At 34.0% G+C, this 24,231-nt stretch overlaps 1 protein-coding gene across 4 annotated transcripts in view; it reads right to left on the reverse strand.

Annotated features, from left to right (window-relative positions):
* Positions 1–24,231, reverse strand: part of mura (murashka) — a 102,880-nt gene continuing 78,649 nt past the window's right edge. For all 4 annotated transcript variants that reach the window (XM_069841794.1, XM_069841793.1, XM_069841791.1 and 1 more), the window contains one exon: positions 1–24,231. This exon is cut by the window's right edge and continues 9,667 nt beyond it. The gene's annotated coding sequence lies outside the window, so the exon portion shown is untranslated.

A 24,231-nucleotide genomic window follows, 5' to 3' on the forward strand; every position in this document is an offset into this window, starting at 1 on the left:
TTATTTTTGACACATAGTTATATTTAATAAATGTTCACAATTACAGTTAAGAAAAGTAGTAACTTATGTTTACAAGCTATGGTACTTGTCTGACATTATGTTATCATTTGTGTTTTAAACAGTAATGCTTTCATGAGGTGCTAAATAGGAAAGAAAGTCATTCTGGCTTACAATATTATGATTCTATATTAAAGAGACTAATTATTAAAAAACTTAAAATTATATGAAATAAAAACTTAAATGATATAATTATTCCAATAACGATATTTTGAAAATAATATTTCTACTTCATAGAAACAAGAAATTTCTAAACTAGACATAATTCTCTACCGAAAATTAATACTGGAGAATCAATAACATGACATAATATACTGGCCATATGGAAGAATGTTGATGGTTATTACAAAACCAAATTAATGTTATGTAATCAATGACCTTATGTTATACAATAAACGAGTTATACTGTAAATACATACAAAAATTAACTGTAATATGTGTCAACAAAATGAAACAGTAGTACCTCCATATATAATGAGGTTAAGCAGCAAGTGAGTGAAAAATTAAAATAAAAAAATGGCACATCTTTTTGACAAAGTTGGAAGTTCAAGCAACGTAACATATTAAAACATTCCATTGCTCCTGTATAAGCACATATACAACGTTTACAATTGACTATTAAATGGATGTCTTTTGAGTTGAATTTTAATCCATTCAGTGCCAAGAGTGCTTACTAATTATTACAACTTAAAAATACAAACGCAACATTTTTCAGATCAGAAGAACAAGATATAAAATACAATATGTGTTAATGATAAAAAAAAAATAACTCCTGTTAATAATATAATCTTTTCATCCATATTGTTAAACATGCAACATAGAGATTCTTAATCAAACTAAGACAAAAATACAAAATTCTTACAAGTATCTACAGATAAAATTTCCGTTGTATATGCAATGGAGGCAAAGGGAGAAAGAATAATACATGTTCCATGATATATTACCCTTGACACGAACAGCAGATGGTAAGCAATACCATATGTTTTGGTAGTTTTATCTTTAGGGAAAAGAAACCCTGATGTATTAAGTCTCTCCCTTTGTTCCCATGGTTGTTCTCAATTTACAGTGAAATGAGGAATCCACAAGTACTGAAATAAAAACAAAATTTGTATCGCTACTATAGATACAAATTCAGATTTAAAAAATCTAGGCCTACTCTTTCACTGACCACGTATTATCTAGCAAACAATGAAGAACTTAGTAGTTCTTTCAAGTGTAACAAAGATTAAAAGAATAATTTTCTAGAATATATCTAACGACAACTAGGAATCATAGTGCTTGTTAAAAAGTATTCTGAAAGAAAAATATGTGTAAAGAATATTTATTACTTCATTATTTTACTCGAATTCAGCAAGTTGAATTTTATATGAAGCTACTATGATACCATATTAAAATTTATAAAACAGAATGTGCATAACTTCATGTAAAAGGAGAAGGCATTTTACTCGAAGTATCAGAGAGAATAATAAGAAAAAAGTAAAAATATCACAAATTCAAATTGGTAAAATCGGTACAGTACTGTGTATTCCATACAACTTTCACTGTACTAATAAATTCATCCGAATTATGCTGTTATATTTGAGTTTTAAGAAATATAAGAAAGGACGTTAGAATCTCATTTCACTTCTGACAGACTAAAATAGTTTATAAAGCACGAATATCTAGTCTTTAAATTCATCTACTTTAAGTTTCATTCCAAAATAAAATTGTCATGGAATATAAATCATATGTTAATACGATATAATGACACTGAAGTAAAATTGGCCCAGTAAGACATTAAACAATTTGCACATCTTTATGTATAATGCTTCAACTCGTTTTATATGTACTATATTATAGTTGGTTTAATAGTATAGAAGAAAATAACTCGTTACGTGATATAATTTTGCTATTATCAAAAAGCACTCTTTTTTTTTCACTAGAGAGTATATACAAAATAAAAAAGTTTAGGACAACCACAATTGAACAACACAACGTTCTTGCTGCCGAGCCCACAAACAGTTAACATGAAATAGACGCTACATGTAAATACAATAGTTAAAAAAAGTGCTCTAAGCTCTCTTTGGTAACTAGCTTGCTTGGTAAGAAAGCTACACTATACTATTTGGCAGGCACTCTGATGTATTCAAAACAAACACACTAGAGCTGTTCTCATACCCACACAAAGCTTCATACTGGCCTTGCATTCTAAATCACTTAGACTTTTGAAAAGATTTTGATTTAGTGTTTATTACCTCAGACAAAGTGAAATTTTTTTTCACATTTTTCTAATATTTTATGTAAAATTTAATCTAATTGTCTACAACCTACTACGTAGGTTAATAAATCGTTAACTGAAGGCTTCGTAATGTTTTTAGTTCACGTATAATATGCATCATTGTTACATAGCACTTATGGTAGATTATGAAAAGCATTTTGGAAAACTACTCAATTTACTGAAATCTATTCAGAATGGTGCAGGTGGACGAATCCTTACGTACATTAGTATGTGTGTGTGTGTATGTGTGCGTGTGCGAGTGTGCGTGTGCACATACAATGACACGGTCCTTAACATGTCATTATTCCCCCCGACTCTAGACTGTACCAAATGTGGCTCATATCCTCACCTACATACTGTAATTACTCGTACATTTACATTTAGTGCAATTCATTAGCAGAAAATCGTATTTAAAGAATTTATTTACAAGATTCATCAGTGTATGAACCAAAAACTTTATAGTCCTTGGAAAAGGGAAGTCGCGATTGAGTCCAGCTACCCACATCAACCAGCAGGACATGGTCATCGCCCGCCAACACCACGCCAGAAGCCCCAGTAATGTCGCTAACCACACAAAATATTTCCCGACCTCTGATTGGCCAACCTCTTCACCTGTAACACCTGACACACACTGCAATATAAAAAGACATGACTTTCTGGTCACGACCATCAGTAACCCTGAACATGGCTGCAGAGTTGGTAGCCGAATGCTTGGAAAATTTCAGCAACTTAACTCACTTTATTGCCCACAAGACCATTATTGCAAACCAGTGCTGAGAAAGCCTCAAATCATACAAATATATTTTTAAGTTACTGATATGGAAATATATTTATATCTATGTAACATTTTTATTATTAAACAGTACAAAACTTATTAAACAATTATTACTATTTTTGTATAGTCTTGGATAAGTTATTCATACAATTGTGCCTAAATGAGCTTACAATCTTCTGCAAAATTACATGAAATTTTTTATTTAAATGCAGTATTTGCAAACTAGGTACTGTATTTAACCATACCTTAAGCTACACACAAATTCTATTATCAAATTATAAAATTTTCCATGTTGAATCTTTCGTACACTACTGGTACTTTTAACACGTGAATATAAATAATTGATTAAATGGCGATCTTACTCGTGTTAATTATTTCAGCATGTGCGGCTTACAGCTGTTTCGGTGCTATTCGACACCATCCTCAGAGCCTACTAGATCTCGACGATATCTCAACTGGCAGCGAAGTTGAGATAGCGCCGAGATATAATAGGCTCTGAGGATGGTGTCGAATAGCACCGAAACAGCTGTAAGCCGCACATCCTTAAATAATTAACACGAGTAAGATCGCCATTTAATCAATTATTTATATAAAATTTTATCAATTTCATTCAATGTTTAGCATCATGTTCCCATTTGACAATGATTTTTGCTTAGTGTTTCTACACTGTAACTAGAGTCTCTGTGTATTATATTATAAATAATACATAGGAACTCTATGTGAAATAGTCCTAGGCATACGAGTTCTCTAAGTCTTAATTTTATTTCTGCTAATAGTCTTGTATCATTTGAGCACTCATCTACAAACAATTTTTACGACATATTTGTAGGTAGACCTACTGGTAGTTATTACAATATAGCTGACAGTACGAAAATCTACAAATCTATGTTTTTAGGAAAAGCCAAAGAAATCTTCAACTATAACATAGTAGGAATTAGTTGCCAGCACCTTCAGATAAGGTCGATGAAGAAGACCTTACTGATGGACAGAATTTACTATCAGAAATAGCAAGGTGATAGGCGAATATGAAGACTAACAAATCTAATATAGGAATATCAATGTTTGATGACGATTCTATAGCATTTAGTGATATTATTAAATAAAATTCATACTTTTGTATGTAAGTAACTTATTGTTTGTTCACAAACTGCATGGTTTTGCAAGCACACACATACACACACAACCATTGCTATTATTCCAGTCTTTGCACCAATTTCAATTCTTAACACTTCGCCCTTCCAAAAAGAACATAGAAAATTGATTTCATGTAAAGATCATGTTCTTGGTAAATCCATAGAAATTAAAAAAAATTTAAAATACTTCGAAATATAAAGTTTATATTGCTTTCACGTGTTAAATACTAGATTACGGTACCTTGTAGACTAGTTTCAGCCTGTGGGCTATCCTTAGAACTGGATCACATCACAAAACACTTCCACATACGCAGAACACATCACAAATGCCAACCACACTTACAGGAACATAAACACAGACATGGAAATTCTAAATCTCCAACCGAAAAACCAGAAACTAGAGAACAATACGAAATATACAGACACACAAAAACACACTTCCACTAAATCTTCAACACACAACTCAATTTCAGAACACACACTTTTTGACTCCACATTACACTATGCAAACACCCCCCACAGGAAACGCAATCAGAAAGCTCAAAGACCATCCAGTTCTGAGGAAAGCCCACAGGCTGAAACAAGGTACCGTAACATAGTATTTAACACGTGAAAGCAATATAAACTTTATATTCCGAAGTGATACAGTGTTAGAAGTTGTGCAATCAAGATGTAGGCCTATAATTAAAATACATATGAAATTATTAACACTGAAGCTTTTGTTTTCATTGTGTGTGTGTGTGTGTGTGTGTGTGTATCCAATGCCTACCCACTTCACTTTCATGATTCGGATTCCAAACATTGCGGATAGATGACAGGACTGTGACCCATTTTCAAGTTGTACATCACTTTGGCGAGCCATGCTGTGCATGATGTGTATCTGTGGAGAGTTATGTCGTGTACTAGGGTCAGTGTATGGATCCGTGTAAGTGTAGTATAAGGGAGATATATAGTGTACTAGAGTGAGTGAATGTGTAAGTGTTCGTGTAAGTGTAGTGTAGGGAATGGATAATTATAAGATAGCAATAATTACTTTATAAAATTTAATTTTCACGATTCACAGACTATTTAAAAGATATGATTTGTTGTATATCTAATCAGAAAATTGGACTAAACTTTGGCTTTCTAAGAATAATGCATGTCGTCATTTGAATTGTTGCTTATATGCTACATTTAAACATTTACAGACAAGGGCAACAAAAATGAAAACAATATTTGTTTCATAATTTTGTATTGTATTGATTTATCAAAACTGTGAAACGAATGAATGGATGGGTTGCAGTGAAGAGTTGAATAAATCCACGAGCATTTAGACCACCCAAATGGATCCTTTTGCTACTCCAGAATTGAATTTTGATGTGTGCGGAAAATGGCTGGTAAATTTTGTCAAGAATCCACTCCCAGGGAAAGGGTTATTTTTAAATCGATTGCATGAGCCCCACAGCTACTCTTCTCTTCCAAAGAAACTAATAACTAACGATTTTATTGCACTTAATCATACACTATTCTTGACCAAGTTTGAACCTGTGGAAACTCACATGCAGTGACAAATATGACAGCCATTAGCCCATCGAGAACGACCTTCATGGTGTGAAAGGGTGTAACTAACATTTGAAAAAAGATGCATACATGAACTAATGGGTACTGGTACTTACAAGACTGTATGTCTTCAGTTATTATTCTGATACAAAGGACAGTGAACCATTGTGGGGTAATGAATACATACAAACTCACACTCGTAAGTAAACTTGCATACACAAGACTCATACATATTTATGAGGAATTGGAAATGTGATAGGTTACTTACAAAAATGGTGGTAAGTATGGAAAAGGAAGGAAATTCATCATGCCTTCCCAGCGCACTGTAATCTATCAGTTGGCAGCCTGTACAAGCTGGTTGTTCTTCCTCTGGCACACCGTGGTGGCCTATGCAATTTTTACAAGTATACATCTTTGGTTTACCTTTTTTTAAAAAAAATATGAGGGCTGCATTATGTATCAACACCGTTTACTTTCAATATATCTGAACACAACGTATCTTCAAGAGTGTAGTTTGATTTCATACACTCTGAAAATCCTAACACAAATATCTGAAATAATCCCAGATCTAGAAAACATTCACAGATGCATTAATGAAATGGACAGCAAGTTTGAAGCTATTAAACACGAAAGGAATATTTTATGCAACACAATTCACAACTTAATTAGCATAACTTAATCCATATCAAATCAGGTAGTATTTACACACTAATCAAAACTCTTACAATATAAGCAGCTTACCAAATAAGTAAACTCAAGATATCCCTATAAATATAGGATTACCTTGCCCTCTCGTAACTTTCGAACTTAATATACTGCTCAACATCAAATAACTTGGTCGAAATTTAGATTTCACCAAAGGGATATTATTATTTAAAAGCATTATCAATACTGAAGGCTTACTGACTATTCTCTGACAAATGAGTCTATGTTCCTGACAAAGAAAACTACTGAAAAGCATTTTCAAAGTTCTGTCTCAATCTGCATTCCATTCAACATCTTTACATGACATATAAGAGTCCCGACTGATATCACAGTTGTATATTTTCATGGCACTGGCAATATATACAGTGAAATCTCCGTATTACAATAGCCAATATAACGTTATTCACCTCAATAACGGTGAAATATTTCAGTCCTGGCATTAATCCCATTGATATATTGTAAAATATCCCTCCATTTAACAATACTCTTCATAATGGTAAATCTCTGTATTACGACGCCATCTTAAGAGTGCCCACACGTATTTCGTCTCAATATAACAATTAAAAATCTCTAAAAAATGTACTGTGTTGTCATTTAGAACCTAAACTGAAAATCTTAACAAATCCCCCTTTAAGTTTAGAAAACATTTCAGACGAGGAATGAAGACAACTGCTTTGTCCTTCAGTAAATGCTGCCTTCGTACCCCTGCTAAATCTTTGCTCATCCAGCAATAAACTGATTGAGTCTGGCTATTGTACTCTATGCAGGGTTGGTTTATTACTTGTGAAAGTGGTGTGAACTGTTGTTCTGCATTTTTCTATCTTTTCTAAAGTTTTGACGTACAGAGTTGACTGAGTTAAGCAAAATCACAGTCGTTTCTTACTCTTAGCCTATGCTCTACGTTGAAGTTATTTCGTCATCCACCTGTATTACTGACCATTTTTTCCGAAGTGTAGATTTATAATTTCAGTTGCTTCAAGTATGGCTTCAACTTCACGGAAGCAAATTAGCCTCCAACAGAAACTCAATGAATTCGCGATATTGACAGTGACATGAAGGAAATGGAGTGGGGGAAAAAATACGGATTTTCACAATCTACTGTGGCAACTTTTCTAAAGAAAGGGAAAGATATAAAGGAAAAACTAAATTTAAATTCAGTTGATCCATCAAAAAAGCGATTAAAAAGTGTATCATTCAGCGATGTTGATTCGGCAACATTTAACTGGTTTCAAAAAAAGAGAGTCCAAAACATTCCAATAAATGGGCCACTAATTTGCAATCAAGTGAAGAAGTTTGCTAGTATGCTTGGAATAGGAGATTTCAAAGCTAGCAATGGATGGTTAGTGTAGTTCAGGGATCGCCATGGTATAACTTTCAAATTAGTGCATGAAGAAAAAAAATCTGCTCCAGTAAATGATGCAAATCTTTGGAGGGTAAATGAGAAGAAAACGATATTGGAAAATTATGCTCCAAATGGCATTTATAACGTCGATGAGACTGGCATGTTTTATCAACTACTGCCAGAGAAAACCATGTCAAATAAAGGAGAGAAATGCAGCAGTGGCAAGAAATCCAAACGTGTGACTGTCCTGCTCTGCACAAACCTGGCAGAGACAGACAAACTCCAGCCGTTGGTTATTGGGAAAAGCCAAAATTTGAGATATTTTAAAAACATTCAAAGTTTACCAGTCGACTACACTGCAAATAAGAATTCGTGATGACGGGAACCATTTTCTCTGAATGCCTTTTGAAACTCGACAATGACATGAAAAAGAAGAAGAGGAAAATCGCTCTCCTAGTGGAGAGCACGCAAACAATTGCCACTTCGAACTGCACCTCCATTCTGCAGCACTCAATATGGGCGTAATAAAATGCCTGAAGAGATAGTCCAGGACTAGCCTAGTGGAGAGAATAATCGACAACCTGGAGAGGAAGCTGATAAATCCTCGCAGCATAGACCTCAAACAAGCCTGTGAAATGATTGCTTTTATTTGGTGGAATGTGAAACCAGAAACCATACAGAACTGTTGGAAGAAAGCAGAATTTGCACCTGAAGATGATGTCATCGATTCCAACAACTCTGAATGTGAGATGGACATTGCAACTCTGTCAACTGCTCTCTCCACGTATGGTGAACGACTTGGTAAAGATAAGCCACTATAGCTGAAGAATATCTTTCAGTTAATGATGAGGTTGTGGTTTTTCTCGAATTGACAGAGGAAAATATACTGGATGAAATTCAGTCTAATAAGGTTGATGAGGAAGAGAACGAGAGTGAGGAGGAGGAAGAAGAAAAAGAGCAGCAATCCATTCATCACACTCCAGAATTTCCTTTCAACTATACCAACAGTTCCAGGAGACCATTTAGTGACCCTCGATGCTATAAGATACTTATGAGTTTCTCTGAACATACGAAAACAAGTAAAACAACTATTTCTGATTTCTTCAAAAAGTGCTAAGTAAATTATGTTTGTGAAAGAAATTCTAGATTACAGTAATAGCTTTGTGATGCAAATGACATTGGATATAAAATAACAAAGTGATCTTCATTAACAGGTATGCCTAATATTTACTATTTGTCTAATTAAAAATACTATTTCAAGGGACAAATCCAGAGATTTTTTTAAATGTAGCCTACATTAGTTATTTAAGCAAAGGTTAAAAGTTGTTAAAGGCCTCGATACTACACTGTAATTTGAATTACATGCGTGGTACTATTAATTTAAGGTTGTAGGCCTACATATTTTAAATTTTTTATAAATCAAACGCTTCATAATTGATTAAACATATCAGTACCATACCTGAACAATTACTACATTTTAATTATAGGAGTGATTAAGAACAAATCTCCTGAAAAAGAAATAAACCCTCAATATAATAATACACTTCTTTATAAAGATATTTTTTCTTGGTTCAACTGATATCGTTATACAGAGATTTCACTGTAATAAAATTTTTTACAAATATATTTTTCTCAAATTACCGGACAGTTCTTCTACACCAACAACCAAACATCTACTACAGTCAGATTAAAATGCGATTTTACATAATTTCTAGAATATAATATTCCTCACTCCGTAACTTTGGCAACCAAATGTATCAATTCTAAAGAAACTCGGAATTAATCTTCTAGTAAAGATGAGGATCCAAACAATTACACTAGTGCTCAAAGAACGCAAATTCGTTTGTCAAAGAGTAGGGCCTAATTGTATGATGCGTGGTAAAAAAAGTATAAGTCATAAATTGTAAGTTTTCAGTAAAAGCAAGGTTTGAAATAAGGATCAATATCATTATGATGGGCTGGAACTTTGATGCTCTACATCATTATGGAAGAGGATAGACATATGCACTTTATACTATCTGAAGAAGTACATTTTTTGTAATCACATGGAAGTCATAAATCAAAACCACTTGTTTCTGATTTACGCCCTTTTTACCGCGCACCATAGAATTAATCATCAAATTTAAACAAGGTATGAAATATATACAGTGTGTCATACATTACAGTTCTTCTAATAACTTTAAAATAATTACATAGGACAAAAAGAAAATCATACTATGTATTGCTCTATGCTGTAAATCAAGCTGTCACTATGAAGATAAGTAACCACACTAACATTTGAAACAAGATGCGTCTGAAGTGGTATCTTCATGCAACAAAGATGTCTCAAACAAAGCTTACATGCTTGAATCCAGTTCCCGTTATTATTAATATGAAAAATATGGCATGAGATGTTGGAACTAATTCAAGGGCGATGGATTTTTCAGATGAAAATAGCCAAAGTATGGCTATCTCAAGGAATGAAGTGAAGATGAAATTACGTCACACAAATATTCTGGCATACGAAAGAATCTTTAAAAATTCTGGCAATTAATATAGTAAGCAAAATTTTCAAAATAATTAACATATTTCTAATTCCTGTCTGATAGTGTCTTCTGATTCTGGTATCTACAGAAGTACCAGGAGTATTTTATTTAATGCAGTTTTAAATTGCAGAGATTATTCAGTATTAAAATTCAACGTGGGAGAGAAGTGGCTCACAAATTTAGCCTCAAGCTTTCCATCAGGCGCTGAGTTGTTGTACGTGCCGTAAATCCACAACACAAACCTAATAGCTTAACTTTCCTTCCAGAGGCATTTGTACTCAGCATATTATCGCCCTCAGCCAGGTTAGAACTATCCTCACCACTATCCTGCATATCTAAGATCCAACAGTTAACAAAGTAATTGCTAGACCACTATCCTCATTCACTTTGTTGAACTAGCTAAATTCTAGAAAGATCTTCATTGACTACCTATATTTGGTGACATTGCAAACCAATTAATCTATTACATTCACAACTATTACTGCACTTTTCTTCACATTATGACGTAATTCAAACTGTCATTAAGTAACTACACTGTTTAATTTGTGGTATTTTAGTTAGCATCCCTTTTCAATTAGAAAAATCATTTATAACAATGAAACCGAAATATTCGAGAGAAAAAGGATTTACTTCACAGAATTTTGCCCACCATAAATCAAACAGAATCTGTCCAGAATTAAAACATTAGTCATCAGTTGGCTACCTAAGTTACAGCTAGGCCCAATTTCGGAAAAATACATTTTGAAAATATGCGTTCTTGTCTTAAACAGACATTCATTTAATTGAAATATCAATTATCTTGTGCATCAGACATGCACTAAAAAGTATTCTCTACCTATCTCACTAGATCTATCTACAGAGTTTATCTTGCTTTCTCAATCACCGAATATGATATTACAGCTGTAATATGCTTGCATCAAACTACCAGGTGAGTAAAACTATGGAACATTGCTTGTAGCTTTCCTATTTTTAACTTTATGAAGAAAAGTGTATATACAAAAGATATTATAGGGGGTGAAAAGGGATAATTATTTTAAATTTGATTAAAAAAACTTTTTTTCATTTAGAAAGGGGTGTACCAAGGAATCGTTATTTAATTAATAGCCCAGAAGTATACTGACCATAAATAAACTAAGCTTTTTTCTATGATCATTGAATTCATGGCCCCCTTATTCTCCACAGTGATAAGATGAAACACCTACTGAAGCATCTCTATTTGTTATGTACATATACACTGGGAATACAAATTTGAGACTATTTTTATAAAAAAAAAGTTTTAGTTTATAAATGATAAAAGATATGATTTTGTACGTTTTGAAAAAAAAAAAAATTGCCTTTAAGAAGAAAACAGACTCCATGGCACATTCTTTTATAAATGGAAAACAGACATATTCAACATATTTATTTTTTCTTTATAAAATTATAAATAGGAAAGCTACTAGCAGTGTTACATACTTTTACTCACATGGTTTAATACTATGTCTCGAAATGGGCACTCACTATAGGTACACAAGCTGGAAAAGTCAATGGACTGATTTGTATATAGGCATACTGTGTGTGTCATATCATGGAGTATTCCAATCTTCATATTTAGAAGACTAATAATGATAATACTTCATTTAACAACATTGCTAATATAATGCTAAAGCGATATTTAATTTTAAAATATCACATCAAACATCATGGCTTTCAACAATATGGCCACTTACTATTACTTTGTAATAATATTTTGAGATGCACTGTCTGTAGTTCTGTAGAAATGAAGTTTATTCATTAGAACTCGTTAAACAGTCTCTGATAACTTGTATCTACAAGCAATTAAAAAAAATATTTGAGAGGTTAAGACTGCATAATTTCGTGTTTTACTTACTATTTCAAAATGACAAGAAGAATACTGAGTATGATCTTATAACCATAAAGTTAATTGCTAGCTATTCAAATCTTGATAAACTTGGACCTGAAAAGCAAAGTTATAACACCTGAATATGCATTTAAAGAGAAAGAATACAGTGAAGTTCTCTGTAAAAATCATTAACTGTCCTACAACTTAAAAAAGGAGCAGCTTGACCAATTCCATACACCTATGACAAATGGATACTGTATCTATTTTGAATAATCAGTTGTTTTAAAATAGTTCACAAAGTAACTGGTAGCACGACTGACAACCAAATCAATATTATATCATACTGAAATATTTAGAGTATGTTCTGCTGAATTCAGAATCGAAAATGTTGCAATGAATATTGCAGCAAAATTGTGCAAGTAAAATCTTTATTTAGTGTTGCAAAACGGACCAATGGCAGGGCCCTGAACTTATCATTATTTGTCCTGATTCTACAAGTGGGCTCAGAAGTTATTAGTGCCCAGAAGTATAGACCACTTGGTTTGTCAGAGAATATCCAGAGCGCATCACAGATGGTAGGTCCACTTTATGCTCATAATGAAAAGTGGTGGCTGGTGGTTAAAAAATCTGATCGTTTACTTTCATAAAAATTAGTATATTATATTATAGAGCCCGTCCGACCAGAATTATACAGTTACTACATGAATATGTCATTGCTACAACATAACATAGAAGTAAAAATATAATTTTGTAAGAATAATACCCATGGTAACTCAAACCATTCTTAAAACGAGAAAATATTTAAAAGAATACAATTACTTTAATAATATTTCCATTTTCGTTTCCGTTCCTGGTTTATTGTGGACCACCTTTTTAATCATAAAGAACAGGAATCAGAAATAAAATACTTGAAATTAGACGGAAGATGATTACATAACCAAGATTAAATGAAGAAAAACCTGTTTTACTCATTAGAACGAAGCTGATAGCTACTGCCTCCTGTCATATAAGTTGAGAACTTAGTATTTCGTTTACCTGTCATATAAGTTGAGAACTTAGTATTTCGTTTACCTGTCATATAAGTTGAGAACTTAGTATTTCGTTTACCTGTCATATAAGTTGAAAACTTAGTATTTCGTTTACCAACAACTCTCAGGCTATGCTCAAGAAACCTCTGCTTATCCCTTCACCCTGGAAGGAATCCTAAGATACACCAGTTGCCATATGAAGTACAATTGTTCACTCCAGCGAGTCAACAATGAGGCTCCTGCAAACGATTCGCACAATTCTCCTAAGCAAAGTAATCATGTTCCTATGATCTAGTAGACAGAGCTAAATTACTTTAACTCTTATTTTAAGCAATTCATGGCTTCTAAAATTTTTGGTTTTATCACAAACTTACTACACATTCAAGGAGATGCCCCTGATAATGAATACCTGATGATGATGATGATGATGATGACGACGGAGAATTGTTGGAATGTCACAGGGGAACTGGAGTACCAGTAGAAAAACCTGTGTTGTCTGGATGAAATTACAAAAATGAACGAAAATTCGCATATGGAGTCAAGAGTAAACATAATAAGATGGTATCGTAATCCAATGCTCTAATCCGTGACAATTAAATCATTTACTGACTTGGATCCCAATATTTTCTTTTCACTTACATTTTAATTTATTGTATTCCATATACCTTACATTGTATATTTTAGATGTGAAACTAGTAAACATTTATACAAAAATATATAATACATGGTACGAAATAATGAATGGATGGAAAGGAAAATGGAAGGAGGAACATTAAAAGGTACGCAAAAACGCGTTCTTGCAAGAGATCAGGGCTGAGAAAAATGAATATCTGAGCTCCAAGCCTTGATGGCTACTTGTCTCACTCCAAGTTTCGCTGTTCCATTGAAGAAACTCTACAAAATTTTGAAGTGGAAGCCGAAAATGGACATAACCTAATAGCTACCACATAAAAGGGGAATAGGGGTGAGGAGCATGACAGCAGAATCAGGAGAAGAAATGCCGGAATATGTACGCCTGCACATTGAAAGGTACCACATTCTTTCGCAGTGCAAGTGGAAGTCGAGTAAACTCGCCCATGTACCAAGAGCAATATGTAAAAGCCAAGCCAAGATTCCTATTTCGAAGACATCTGTTTGGAAAAATATGTCAAAATTTTGTGGGGAGGAGAATGTACGTCCATAGTCCATTTCTTTTAGGGCTCATCCCGGTACTTGTCTTAATGCCTTAGGAAAACCACGAGAAAACCATAGGCAGGATGAGTAATACATGGCACGCAGATTAATTCAATTTACTAGTATAACAAATTTATGAGCTGAGTACAAGGTACGACTACAGAGAAATTTTGTTATTTCTGTTCTAAACTTTTTCTTTTGACCTTCCAGAAAGCTTTAGGAAAATTAGGCAATGCACTGAAAACTGTAATACACGACTTTCTTTTATGTATACTGTTTACATATCAGCTGAAACTAACAGAGGGTACATGGAGATCTGATTTGTGTCTTATACTGAAATTATTAATGTTCTCATTTGTACTATACATGTAGGTATTGATTTTTTTAAAATATAAAACATGATCAGGGAAAGAATGTACTTACAAGGAAAGGCAAGATTTCTTAATTTTGGAAAATCTTTTTACATGGACGACAGTCATTATTCTTAGGATTTTCTTTTGTAAAACAAAAATATGTTTAGTTTCAAATGAGTTACCCCAGAATATTAATCCATATTTCTTTATAGGATGAACATATGTAAAGTATGGCATTTTAAGGATGTTTATATCACTAATAGAAGATATGAATCTTAATGCATTACAGGTAAAGTTCAATTTATGAGTAATTGAGGGGGTGCTCTGCAATAACAAGGTATGTGTACGAAGTGGGTGTTTGGCAGTAAGTAAAAGTAATATTGTTTTCATTAACAAAGAAAGATCTTTGCAAATCTGCGTTTTTGAAATAGTATTAGTGATAGTTTATATGTACCGTACCGTATAAGTTTCATGTGTTATTCGTCAAAATCTCGTTATTGAATTTGTTATTTTGATACATTAATTGTGGCGACTATACTGAGGTATGTGTACATACCTTGCTATTGCAGAGCACCCTTCAATTATTCTATCTGTGCTTTCCAGCAGTGGTGAAGCGTACATTTATAACAAGAGTAGACATTCAAACATTTTTAAATTTCATAAATCACTTCTTAAAATAATTAAATTGCATGCAACATATAATTATATATATGCATATTGTTCTGCAACTCTAAAGTATATATTGCAAAAAACAAATTTTTAAATATGACACCTAAATACTAAATATGACGAAATTTTTTTTCTGCAAAAACATCAATAATTCTATCTTTGAACTGAGAATCCTTTGACATCTTAAACAGTAGTGCCTTCTCAATAGCTAATAAAGATAAACACAATAGTTGTTCACTGGTCATAGAATTTCTTTAAAATGTTTTAACCCGTTTACGAGCACTCATACTACGTTCACTTGAAGCAGTTGTTGCAGACAAACACAAAACTAAATGCAGAAGCTTTGTTACTTGTTCGTAAATATCTTTAAGTCATTCTGATGAATGAATTTCAGAAGGTTAAGAAGTGACAAATATTTCTAAGAAATCACAATAGATAATACTTAATTCATTTTTCAGTTGCTCGTCTTCGAAAAATGGATATACTGACAATAATTTTTTAACTATACTGTGAGGAAAACTTAATTTATAGTCACTGAACTTTTTTTTCATTCAACAGTTCCGCAAAACTTATTTCTTCAAAATCTTCAAATCTATATAAATGAATCTAAAATTTCATACACAGTTTAGTGACATCTTCTGTCTTATACTCAATGCTGTCATTTAGCAGTTTTGCTTGCTTATAACAGTGAAGGACTGTAGCTTCATTTCTCATCTCTTTGAAATTGCATAATACATTTTTAACTTCATTGTTGCACAGTTTTATGTCAGATGTTCCTTTTGCCTGAAGCACATTGAACAGATCATCAGTGAACAAAAATACTTTGCTAAAAAGGCATAGCAAAAACACGAAAGTTGAGCCATTTAATTTTCTACTGAGACCCCCAAGTGCAACTGACTGACACTGCATCCCAATCGTCATCGTCTATTACATGTTTCACTGCCCGCCTCAATTCTGAGAAATGAGATCTTATTGTTGCAGCAGCTCGAGAATAATTTGACCTTGTGTTACTGTGGGGAGGAAGTTTGAAACTTTATTCCAGCAAGAGTTCACATCGTTTTGTAGATTTACTGAAGAATGTGTGGAACATATTGAGATCACAAATAAACAGTTTAATTTGTTTAATGTGTTTCGAGCCATTCAATAACACTAGATTCATTTGATGGGCATAACAATGGATAAATACTGCATGTGGATAAGACTGTCACACAAGGGTCTGAACACTTTTATGACCTCTTGCTAAGGTAGAAACCCCCATCATAAATCTGCTATACTAGTCTATTCCCTACCTTCCACAGTTTTAAGTTGTCCATAATAATGGACGACAATCCTTCTGCACTTTTGTTTTTTGAGACATAAAAGAATCCTAAGTATCTTTCCTCAGCTCTGTCTTGTATTGCATATCTGAATATAATGCTCAATTGAGCTCTGCACGAGACGGTCAGTTGTGTCTTCTGCTTGAACAGAAATAAATTGTGCTTCATATACTTCATTCCTTATTCTTTCTTGCAACACGTCAGTTATGCACTCTTATCAAGTTATTCTGTATGTCGCTAGAAGTACCTCTGAAACTGGAGTTGGAGTGCAAATGATTTTTTAGATTTTGTTCTTCTTCTGCTAGTAAATCTAGAAGTTCTAAATAATGTCCTCCATTTACTGAATCTTCATCTTCACGATGACCACAAAGTGGGAGTTCTTGTTTACCTAAGTAATTGCTTGGATAAGGCGACCTAGAATTTTTCTGTTATTAGCAACTTTTTTATTGTGCTGAATAGCAGCAAGATGCGAACTTTCTAACAGAACGTGTTCAATTCGATTTCGGTCTAAGATATGAAAACTTTCACTGTTCTTTAAATGTTTTTGTGAAGATTGATGCTTACATGCTTTACTTTCAAAATTGTTCATAAGATAAGGGCGAGAAACCTGTATTTAATAAAAAGTGAATTGAATCAGAATTACTTTAATCACACTATTTATAAAATAACTGATAACTAATAATCCATCACGACAAGCTGAAGAAGAAATGGGAGGACACGTGATGCAACTCGAGAACTGGTGGACATACATCCTTGCATGGGATCCAAGGATTGGCAAATGCAACCCTGGAAGACAGAAGACAAGGTGGGCAGACGAACTTAGATCAAGATTCGGCCATCTATGGTCAAGAACAGCAAAAGACCGACAACAATGGAAACTAATCACAAAATGACTCCCAACCCAAACAGTGACTAGTGAACAGTGGATCCTTCAGTGTTAACCCAGACAGAATCCCAAACTATTACATTACAAAAGTGATGCTTGACAAGCCACCCTGCATAGTCAGGAGGCCCTTGCCCTTCACGGGATTTCGTGGCTAATTCTTAATAATCCACAATAACATTAAGGCGCACTAGAAATTAAGCTTTCATTGCTACGCTGTTGCCTACCAGCTATGCTAGACATGAGAGAACTGAGACAATATTGGGAATGTCTCACAGTGTTCAGAAGAGGTTTGATGGCAAGCTGTGCTATGCATGTGCTTGTTATTTGCCACATGCCCAAAGCCAGCCAAATGGCAGAACCGAAGACCCAAACGAAGAGACAGTGTTAAGTTGTGTCTCCTTACAACAGATCCAAGCAACTCTTTGGATATTGTGGACGAGTGCTTTACTTTAACATAGCGATGCAAACTGTCGTATATTAATGAAGTCATGTTGACTGATCAATGTAACCAGTAACTCCAAATATTAATATAACTTAGAATTTTAATTATTATAAACACAGATAAAGCACCCCAATGTCTCATAGCACGTTTCGCCCTTGCTTTCCAGTTCACGTGATTATTCAATTCCAAACCAGGAAACGTAAATTCTTTTAGATCAATGCAATTTAATCTAATATTGACACTGCGCACTATTATGTGTACTAAATTTGATTATACTGGTTCTGTCATATTGTTAGTTTATTTGCATTAAACCAATGATTCATGGTTTAATACCTACTGTATTGGCAGTATTTATAAAGTGATCATACTGTTTACTTCAGATAATCACACTTGTATTATCTAAAATAAATTATTATTTTATAGTTGAGGCTATATCATAAATACAAAATAGAAACAATATTGGACCTAAAATTGATTCCTGGGAAACTCCATGTTTCATTCATCCATAATGTTCTGGCCACTGCAGACCCAGCATTTTTCAATCTTTTCTATTTTTTCACCTGCATATACGAGCCATGTATCTTAATGTTGTCTATCATCTGCCACCAACTTTTCTTCCAGTCACCATTCTTTCCAGTGCATCCTTCACTAGGCAGGTTTTTCTTAGGCAGTGATTCAGCCAATTCCTTTTTCTCGTCCTATTAAATTTCAGCATTATTCTTTCTTCATTAATTCTTTCTGGCACAGCTTTGTTTCTTATTCTGTCTGTCCATTTCACATGCTCCACATCCACATTTCAAATGCTTCTAATAATTTCTTCACTTCGTCGTAATGTCCTTGTTTCTGCCCCCATACAATGTTACTTTACTAGTCTCTTCCTTAGTTCTTTTCCTAGCAGTCCACAGTAGATTTTCTTTTTTCCTATTAAAAGCTTCCTTTACCATTGTTATCCTCCTTTTAACTTCCTGACAGCAGATAATGTTACTACTTATAATACACCCCAAGTATTTGAAGCTGTCCACTTGTTCCATTGTCTCATTTTTAATTCGCAAGTTTACCTTTCTTAGTTTTTCTTCCGATAACCATGGTCTTCATCTTGTTTGCATTTATTTTCATCTCATACTGCTCACAGTTGTCATAAAGCTTCAGCAGCATAATATTTCTAAATTCTTAGTAACATGGTAGTGTTTTTTTCATCCAATGCCACCAGGTTGTCATTTGACATTTCTGGTCTGTCCTAACAATGGCTTATTTGTAACCCATTTCTGAGGTTGGGATGCCTGGAAGGCGGAGCTGCACTGCCCCGATGATGATATATGATAAGATGATTATGAAGTGCAATGAGAGGTCTTAAACCTAAGCCTAACCTAATTTCCAGGCCATGGACGAATACAGGAACATTCCCTTTAAGGAAAAATTCCTGTGTTCTAACAGGGAATCGAACCCAGGACCTCATGAACTGTAGTTAGAAGCTCCAACCATTAGCCCACGAGGCTGGTCTTGGTATATATATATATATATTTAATTCTGCTTTTTGTTTTATATTTGATCAGTAAGATATAAGATCTCATCTTCAATATTATAAAATTTCAATTGTCATCAATTTATTGTAACTTACACAATCGAATGCTTTTGCCAAATCACAAAATTTTCCTCCAACATGTAATTTCAAATTTAAAGAATTCAATAACTTATCCTCTATTCTAAAAGCTGCATTCTTTAGGATATCATTACTGGTTGGTAGAATTTGTTTCGCAAGTGCTCATATGTTCTGTCTATATCTCCTTGGGTTCAATACACAACTCTAAGGTGACTGTGTGTCCTGATTTTTCTGGGACAGTCCCAAATTTAGATCCTCTACCCTGGATTTTTCTGGAGGCATTTCGAGACATTAATTTGTCCTGTATTTTGTCTAGATGTTATGATTTGTTCCGATTTAGATTTTTCTAAATTTATAATAATGTTTTTAAGGGATATGAACTCTAAAGTTGGCAATATAGTCAGCTGCCATTTCTGGTGTTGCTAATATCTCATTTGCTTCAAAATTGGTTACCACTCATGTTCAATTCAATAAGAGTGGCTGAGAGTGCCAGTATTCCAACATGCAGAGTTTGGAGCCATGTGATTGGCTAAGTAACTAAAGTTTTCATTCCATGTGGTATAGTAGCCTGATGCTACAAGATTGCATTTTCATACGACTCATACAACAAGTACTCTCTTCCTCACTAGCTGTCGTTCTAAGAAACTACTGGTAGAATCAACAACTACACTAATAAAGAAGAAGCCAACAAAACACCAGTAAAGTTATGTACAGTCTCAAGAAAACTGGAAACCAAAAAATAAGCAATTGACGAAACTTAAGCCCTTCTTAAAAAGGGCAAACTAGATACCGCTCTGAAAATAACAGAAAACTATATACAATCATCACTCGTTCCCCAGAGACAAAGGATTGCCAAACCTTGCTGAGTGCTTCAAACAGAGAAGAGAAGCGATCAAATTCTTGCACAGAGCACAGACAGACATCTCCGAGGAAAATCTAAATCTCTATGCATAGAAAAGGGAACCATATAAAAAGAGCTAAAGAAAACTGATTTCATAAAAGAACAAAGAAAATCTCAAGCTCAAGAAGTGCTAACAGACCACTTTCTTGTCCTTGGAAGAAAGTTAACCAACACTGCCACAGAGATCCCAATGGAATCTTGGGAAAACACTTCTCCCTTCTCCTCAACAGAGGTAACCTAACCAATGCACGCCAAATCAAAGAGCAAGAGTCATATGAGAAGAGCTGATATAAGTGTAGCGGAAGTAAATGCAGCCATCCTCAAGGTGAAAGACAAGAAACAACCAGACCAGACGGAATTTATAATGAAAATCTCATGCACACAGCAGATCAACCAACTCCCTTCTGAAACAATATATTCAATACATGAAGTCGATTTTAAAGGGGAACATAACACACATATCGAATGTTAGTTGAGTGTTGGATAACAGAGATTAACTTATTTTAAATCTAATGGTGCAACATTAATCTCTTGACGATAATTAGAAGTCGAGTTATTCGCAATGTTACATCTTCTGCGTGATGTCAATAAGCTAGGTACTGATCTCGCAGTCTGAGTTATATTATGTAATATGCCAGTTAAATGGCTTCACGTGTTTCCCTGTTTATAACTATTGTTAGTAACATACAACAACAAAAAATTAACTTCATTAATAAAATCAATAGTGTAAACTTTACATGCAAAGTTATTTTGTTGTAATATAGTAATATGAAGTATATTTTCGTAATGATGGCTACTCTAATCTAAACCAATACCAATAAAATTTTGTCACGAACTACTACACCTACGTCTGACGTTAAATTATTACAAAATGTATAAACAAGCCTACCTCTTATCAGTGCTGAGTTGGAAATCAGGTGAATTTTCTGCGACTCATTTTCTCTGCACGTGGCTCGGAAAATACACTAAACTCCATTCTAGATAACATTAATGCCGATGCAATTAACACATTGCCTCTTAGACATCGACCTTGCATTTCCTGTGAATACCACTGTACACTATGACCCTCTTCACAAATAGACGTAACACACAACATTGCCCCTTTAGTGTATTCATTTATTTACTTTTTTTATTTAACGACGCTCGTAACTGCAGAAATTATATCAGGTCGCCGGTGTGCCGGAATTTTGTCCCACAGGAATTCTTTTACATGCCAGTAAATTTACTGACATGAGCCTGTCGCATTTAAACACACTTAAATGCCATTGCCCTGGGCCGGGATCGAACCCGCAACCTCGACCTTTAGTATAACAACTCACTTTTATAACAGGTGGTGCACAGCGCAAACAAAATTTAAATAGTTTATCTGAACAACTCCATAAAATTAGAAACCACGTTACTTCAATAAAAGTTTCGTTGTTTATGTCTTCGCTATCACTGTCTTCAAAGTCATTATCACATTCGGAATTTTCACTCGGTTCATAACTTACATCATTAATATTGTCAAAAGTTTCGTCGATACATAATTTTCTAAATATTTCAGTTTCCATTTCGCATTGAACGTCTTTATCCACATTAAATGTTTCTTCCGGATATTGGGATGAAATTTCCTTACGTCACAAGTAGATGTACAAGGTGTTTGAAAAAAGTGTGGAAACAATCTTCCTCTCTTTCGTCTCATATCGTAAATTTTGTGGTTTCTTTTCTTCAACTTTCAATATATTCACATCTCTTATAGTTGGTATTACTCCAGATTTAAGGGTAGGTCCTTTTCTTTTATCGGACATTAATTTAAACTTCATGACCTCAGATTCATCATAATCAGACGGTAAAAAATGGTCAGAGCAAATAACTGCATTAGATGTTGGGATGAAGTGTTTTCTCTTGGAAAACTGCAACCAGGCCAAGTGCTGCTTTGGAGAGCAACCTCTTTTAGGAAATAAGTAGAATTTTCTCTCCTTTCTGTCCTTGCCTTTATATCCAGAAATGTTGAAACATCCATAAACCGCACATTGAGGCATTTTAACAACTGCACAGAAAGAGGAAGAAACTCACTGTGACACATTCCTTACTGCTGCTGCTTGGTGAAGCGACATCATACTGTTTAATACTCTCCTGTGAAAATGGTGGCAAGCTGGAAGTAAAAACTACTACTTGGTGAAGCGACATCATACTGTTTAATACTCCCCTGTGAAAACAGTGGCGAGCTGGAAGTAAAAACTACTGCATTGTTGCTTTGAAGGACGAGTACATTCATTTGAAAAAATATATATTTTTTGTGTTATGTTCCCCTTTAAAATGTATATATCATTTTTGTGTTTTTATATTATTCTATTAATGTATTGCAATGTGTTGTTTTTATCGCGATTGTTTTTTTATTGGGTGTTTATTTATAGTTCTTATGTAAATTTATATAAAAAGTTCAGAGTTCTTTTACTATCACACTTTGAAGGTGTCCGGATTTTGGGATCTGAAAATCTGGTCACCTTACACAATTCACAATTTGGTAACAATTTCTTTTTCCCATTTATATAAATATTATGCAGGGCAAATACAGCCCTGCCATCGTATGCCTCTGCTGAATAGTGGGTGTCATGCCAACACTAAAATTAGCAGAAGAATCAAAATCAAACAACTTCTGTAACAATATTCTCGGTATCAGTTCTTTTACTGCAGCCATGCCAGCCTGGAGAGCTCATTGATGACGTAATGTGCATGAAGTCTCCACATTGTGCAGTACCAATAGTTACCTGACCAGGGTATATTAGGTAGTTCCGATACACTGGGGTGGTCACTTTGGCTAATCAAAATATCAGATTTTTCACTGCCACTATTTATTATAGAGTATATTTTGGAGAATCAGGTACCAAACACCTTTTCAAAAATTTAATTTTTAGGTATCACTTGTATATCAAAATGGACAAATCTTACAAAATAAATCGTCACCAATTTTATAATAATTGTATTGTAGAAAGAGTAAAGAAATTACAAAATTATATTTTGTTCTCTTACCATGTAAATATTACTTTATGTTAAAGAAAAATAGTACTACACCTTTTTATTTTTTAAATACCAGTACTGGTACCTTTTTTGCAAGCAGCTTTGAGTAGCATATATGAGTTTTCCATGTATTATAATCCTGAATCCTAGTGGCTACAGTGTTTTGCGACAGACAGACATAGAGCTTAATATTTCAGAACATTAGGGCTCAAGCGTTGTGTTGCAGATTTGAAACAATCTTATATCAAAGTACCTGATCTGAAAGGAGAGCTAGCTGAAGCAATTTTTATGAGAAAGACTGCAACAAACATACCACAAGACTGCAAAAACCCCACACATTAGTTTCTACATTTGCAACATATACATAGAATATATCACACCATTTCCCGTAACTAACCGGAAGTAGGGGTACCTGTGGTCAACTTCATGAACAGTTGGTGACGACCATGAACAGAAATATAGGATCTAGAAAAATGAGGAAACAGAACAAAGGAATGTCCAACAATCAACAAGAAGCAACAATTAAGCATTGAAGCCAGAAGAAAAGAAAATCTCCAGGATAAGTACGACTGCATAGATATGGAGGGAAGACAGATAAACTAAAAAGTGTATTAAGAGGAGATAATGGGGCAAATGAAGTACACATGCAGTCAGATGAGGAGACAACCATTGTGCACAGTAATAAAA

The sequence above is a fragment of the Periplaneta americana genome, chromosome 12 (assembly GCF_040183065.1).
Source record: "Periplaneta americana isolate PAMFEO1 chromosome 12, P.americana_PAMFEO1_priV1, whole genome shotgun sequence".
Taxonomy (NCBI): domain Eukaryota; kingdom Metazoa; phylum Arthropoda; class Insecta; order Blattodea; family Blattidae; genus Periplaneta; species Periplaneta americana.